The 5,787-nt window shown below is 34.4% G+C and overlaps 1 pseudogene; it reads left to right on the top strand.

Moving 5' to 3' along the window:
• Nucleotides 1–3,754: 3,754 nt before the first annotated feature.
• On the top strand, nt 3,755–4,611 carry LOC111820362 (olfactory receptor 4K3-like; annotated as a pseudogene).
• Nucleotides 4,612–5,787: the final 1,176 nt, after the last annotated feature.

Here is a 5,787-nt window from a genome sequence, read left to right on the forward strand (position 1 = left end):
GAGACTTTAATGGGTTACACTGAGATTCGCCTCACAACAACAAAATTCATTTAAAGGAGTTATTATGAAGAAAAAGTTAAACAATGCAAGTAGAAGTTCCTGGCACATGAAAGGTATTCAGAGAGAGAGAGATTAATTTTCACATGTTTCTGAAATTAGCTGCTTAGAAAAGGAAAATCGGAATGGTCTCAAATTAGTAGCCTAATCTCCTAGCTTAAGAAACTAGGAAAGGAAGAGCAAACTAAACCCAAAAAAAGCAGAAGGAAGGAAACAGAAATTAGATCAGAAATTAGTGAAACAGAGAATAGAAAAACAATAGAGAAAACTAGTAAAACCAAAACATGGTTCTTAGGAAAGATGAACAAAATCTGCAAACATTTAGCTAGATAGATCAAAAAACAAAAACAAAACAACCAGAAAGATAGAGAACATTAAAATTACTGGAGTCAGAAATGAAAACGAGGATATCACTATCAATCTTACGTAAACTGGATTATAAGGGAATACTATTATTTTTTCCTAAATTTTAATCCTCTTTGTTCAGTTCTGCTTTGAGTCATTTGAGTTTACAAATATATGCTCTTGGAATCTGGAGATTTATATTTCCAACCTAGGATATTCTGGAAAATTAATTTAATAGTATTTTAATATGGCTATTAATATGAATTATTTTAGTAATAACCATTTGTCTTTTGGAGCCCTGGTGATGCAGTGGTTAAGTGCTTATCTGCTAACCAAAAGTTTGGCAGTTTGAATTCACCAGCAGCTCCTTGGAAACCCTGTGGGACAGTTCTACTCTTTCCTACAGGGTCACTATGAGTCAGAATGGACTCAATGGCAATGTATATTTGTCTTTTGTTATTCAATGTATTCGGCAAGACATGAGGTGACCATGGAGGCATAGACTTTTACTACTTTGCTATAAACCACCTTACTCAGGCTCTGTTTCTTTTATTCCTGAAGTGATTAGGCCACACAAAAGAAAATATTCAATAAATTCTTGTTGATCTAACTTGAGAAAAAAAGAGGAAAAAGCTCACCTACATCTAGTATTTGTTAATTAGTTCATATTTTTAGCCCTGGAATCTGACAGCACTGCTGAATTTGAAAAAAAATACCAACAACACCTTCAGTTGTATTTAACAGTAGGGGTAGTCCACACTCAATTAGGAAAAAATTTAAAATAACAAGAACAATAATACTGATTATTTACAGATGCAGAGAACATATTTTATATAGCTATTGATCATTCATATTTTCTTCTTAGTTAGCACTCATAGGACATTTTTTCTTAGAGTTTTATTATTTCTTCATGATTCATTGAAAGCATGTTCCTTCCCAATCAAATCAAAGTCTTCTCTAAACCAACATTCTTTCCAGAAATTAACTCTAGTAGGCTCTCTACCTATTAGCTATGTTGTGTTGGACATTTGATGTTTTATTCGTTTTTTGTTTTTTTCAGCTGTAAAATTATTCTAATTGTTATCATGAGTATGAAATAATGCTTTAAAATATTTAGTATATTGGGGAAAAAAAACTATCTAGCTGGTTCCCAACTTTGATAAAGGGATATGAACATTAGTCATCAGGAAATAAAAATATTGCTGGAGATATTTGAGCCACTGTTTCAAAGTACTTGTGATCCAGAAATTGCGGAAAAACAAACAAACAAAAATAGATACCTAGGATGAGAGAAAAAGAGAAGAAGGAGAGCAAGAAGAAAAAAGAACAAAAATCTATTGCCCTGATTCAGACGATTTTTAGATTTTTAAAAGATTTTTACATAGCAAATATCAGAAGTTTAGAGACAAAGTTCATATTTTTTGTATTGTGTCGGTAAGAAATCTAGTTAGTTTGTATATGTCATTTTTTCTGATATCTCCAAAGAAAGTCTTCTTCCAATGATTATTATGGGAAACAATGTATTTCAAAAATCAGTGCATCTCAGGCTTAGGCAGATGAGACTGAGTGGAAATAAATTCCAGTGAAGATATTGGAAATGCTAATTCTGAAAATGTGTAGTCAGATTCTTGGGTCCCAAGGACCTTCTTATTTGTAACACAAAATTCTTTTTTCAAGGAACGTGACAGATAGCTCCTCTCCAGAATTCACCAGAGACTTTGGTTCATTTTAATGCAGGCAGAGATTTCTAATTTCAGTTTCAATGGAGCCATGAGTCTTGCTTTGAATCAGAATTTTAACACCAGAGGATGTATTCCATGGACCTACCCCCTGGTGGCACGATGGTTAAGAGCTTCACTATTAACTGAAAAGTCAATGGTGCAAACCCACCAGTTGCCTGCTGGGAGAAAAGACCTAGCAATCTGCCCCCATAAAGGTTTAAGCCTATAAAACCCTTTGCGGCAGTTCCACTCTGTCCTACCGGGTCACTATGAGTCGAAATAGACCCAATGGTACACAACTACAATTCATGTCTGGCAAAAAAGTGTTCCAAACACATTTTAGAGAGCTCTGTACAAGACTAAACTTCAGGATTCCCTAAGTCTAAAGTACACCTCAGGCTTTTTGAGTAAATCATTACAAGTTAATTCTGTGATTTTGCCAAGAGTAGTGTTAATATGTCTAGTCTTTGCTGATTTATTTATTTATTAAAGAAAAATAATTGTTTCGTGATTCACAACCCATAAAATAACCTTAGACAAGGTACTACACATTGCTTCAGCATTTAAAATTTATGTATAGGAACTATTTTTTCTACCATATATCAGGTAAACAATAAAATGTCCTTTTGAAAAAAAAATTAGTGTACTTTAGGTAAATAGTATTGGATTGATCACAATTCTTGTTCATAAAATACATGCTCATCATTTTTTATTGTCCTTCGTGTGTTGTCATATTCATTGATTTTTGTTATTCAGTAATGAAATTAGACCTATGAAAAAGTGACCCAGTACAATAACAAAAAAATTGATGATAAAATATACCTGTTTATGTGCTCATCATTATGCTTACCCTTAGTCTCCCCTCATCTGGGATTATCTACATCTTCCATCTTGTCTTTTCCATTCCCTACATAGTTTTATCATTATATAAAACACTATTATTTTCTCATTGCCCTTCATTTTATAAAAATTTATTTAGAGTGAATTCATTTTGGGTGTCTTTACTTCATTACCATATCTTCAATATTCATCTTATCATTTGACATAGCTGTACTTCATTTGTTGTGATTCTAAATAATATTCCATTATGTGAATATACCATAGTTGATTCATAATGTATTCATACATAGTCCTATCAGTGGACATGTAGATAAATTTCTTTTCATATACGTATACAAAAGTTCATCTTGGGTAGGTTCATAAGGTGGAATTGTTGGGTCACAGAATGTGTAAATGTTGAACTTAACAAGAGAAGGCCAGACGGTTTTTCAGAGTGATTATACCAGAATACACTTCCATCAGCAATGTATAAGAAATCCTCTGGATTCATATACCATTCACTCAGAAAATCTAATTCAATGTCCTTATTTTCAGATGAAGGTCCCCAGTTCATGCAAACAGCTTGCATTCAACTGCTAACCTAAAGGCTGGTGGTTTAAACCCACCAGCAGTCCACAGGAGAAAAGGTCTGGCAATTGCTTAAGTAAAGATTATAGGAAAAACAAACAAACAAACAAAACCTCTATGGAGCATTTCTACTCTGTCACACATAGGGAAGCCATGAGTAGGAATTAACTTCACTGCAACTAACAACAACAATCTTCAGATAAGTTTAAAAGAAACTGGACTAAATGGAAGAAGTAAACCAGTCTGCAGGGTCTGAATTTATTATTCTTGAACTTTGTGATTCACGGGAGCTCCAGGCCTTCTTCCTAGACATATCTTTTTCACTTTATTTGATCACCATTTGAGGCAACATCTTCATTGTGCTCTTAATCATTGCTGACCTCCATCTCCACTCCCCCATGTACTTCCTCTTGGCCAATCTCTCCTTCATTGACTTTTGCCTTTCCTCAGCCAGTATCTCTAAAATGATCACAGACTTTCTTAAGGAAAAAACGACCATCTCCTTTGGAGGTTGCATGTGCCAGATTTTCTTTGGACATTTGTTTGGAGGTGGTGAGACCGTGCTGCTTGTGTCGATGGCCTATGACCATTAAGTGGCCATCTGCAAACCACTCCATTACTCCAGCATCATAAACAGACAAATGTGCATTGGTTTAGTGATGACATCATGGATCATTGGCTTTTTGCAGTCAATAAGTCAATTAGCTATGTTGGTAAAGCTACCTTTCTGTGGACCTAGAGAATTGGACAGCTTTTTCTGTGATATTCCATTGGTGATGAAGCTGGCTTGTGTGGACACCTGTATTCTGGAAATGTTGATAAATGCTGACAGTGGAGTACTGGCGACCATCTGCTTCATCCTTTTTCTGATCTCTTACTTGTATATTCTGCGTACTGTCTGCCTTGTCTCTAAAGATGGGGCATCCAAGGCTCTCTCCACCCGCACTGCCCACATCACGGTGGTGGTGTTATTCTTTAGGCCCTGCATCTTCATCTATCTGTGGCCACTCAGCATCTCCTGAATCCAGTTATTTATACTCTAAGAAACAAAGAGATTAAAAATGCTTTGAAAAGACTATGACAACATACAGAATTCAGTGGGTATTTCAGGGTCTCACATTACCAGAATGCTTACTGTAAGTCCCATAAATTAGTCACACCTGTATTGTTACTCTGAACTAAGAAGCATTTTCCAATTCACATATGGAAAACGTGTATATCCAGACGTATGGTTTGTGTCAATTCCATTCTATTCCACAATCAATTATAGATGCATGAATACAAAATGATTTCCTGTCTAGGAAATTTAGTCAGCCTTTAAAATTATGATTTGGTTTGTGCTAATAAAAAAAAAAAAAAGATTTGAAATAAATAACAATATTCATGACACTGTTGCTACAGCAACCACCACATCTTGAAATATTTTATTACTATAAGGATTTCTTTGAGCTAAGCATATCACATACATCTTCTCTTTTATTATTTTAATATGCTAGTAAACTTAAAATTGCTATTTTACTTATATAAATGGATGAAATGGTCTTTCAATTTTTTTAGCACTCTTTGTGTTTGGTCATTTGTGAAATAGTGTAATTTTCTGTAGAACATAAACGTTAAAAACAAAAATGAATGTATTAACAACTTTGGACAGTTTCCTTCTCTTTCTATTAGAAAATGGGCAAATAGTTTCATTATAGCAGATAAAAGTAGGACAAGAAGTGTGATGAAGGTAAGGCAAAAAAGTCTAATTTTAAAGGAATAAAATGCCCGTTAATTCACTGCTGTGCTCAGATGAACTGCAAGGCACTAGGTTATGTGAAAACTTTATGATTTTTTTCTTTATTACACATAAGAAAATGTTCCCCTTCTTAGGAACTGATCCTATTCTATGCCTCAAAAGGAGTCCATAGGTGGTGTAAACGGATAAGTGCTTGGCTATAATGAAAATGTTGTTGGATTGAATCCTCCAATAGAAGCCTCAGAAAAGTGCCGGTGATCTACTTCCAAAAGATCACAGCCATTGAAAACCCTATGAAGGACAGTTCTCTGATGCACATGGGGTTGCCATGATTCTTAATCAAATCAATGGCAACTTTTTTTAATGTCTCGAAAAGGTACATGACGATCCCTTATCTGAAATCTATAGAGTCAAGTTTGCTTCAAATTTCACAAGTTCTAAAAAAAGATAATAGGTTCTGTGTATTTTGTAACCCTTCTAATAGAGTCTGAAGCATAAGCCCTTAATTAAAATTGTTAC

Source organism: Trichechus manatus, unplaced genomic scaffold, assembly GCF_000243295.1.
Source record: "Trichechus manatus latirostris isolate Lorelei unplaced genomic scaffold, TriManLat1.0 scaffold00035, whole genome shotgun sequence".
NCBI lineage: Eukaryota > Metazoa > Chordata > Mammalia > Sirenia > Trichechidae > Trichechus > Trichechus manatus.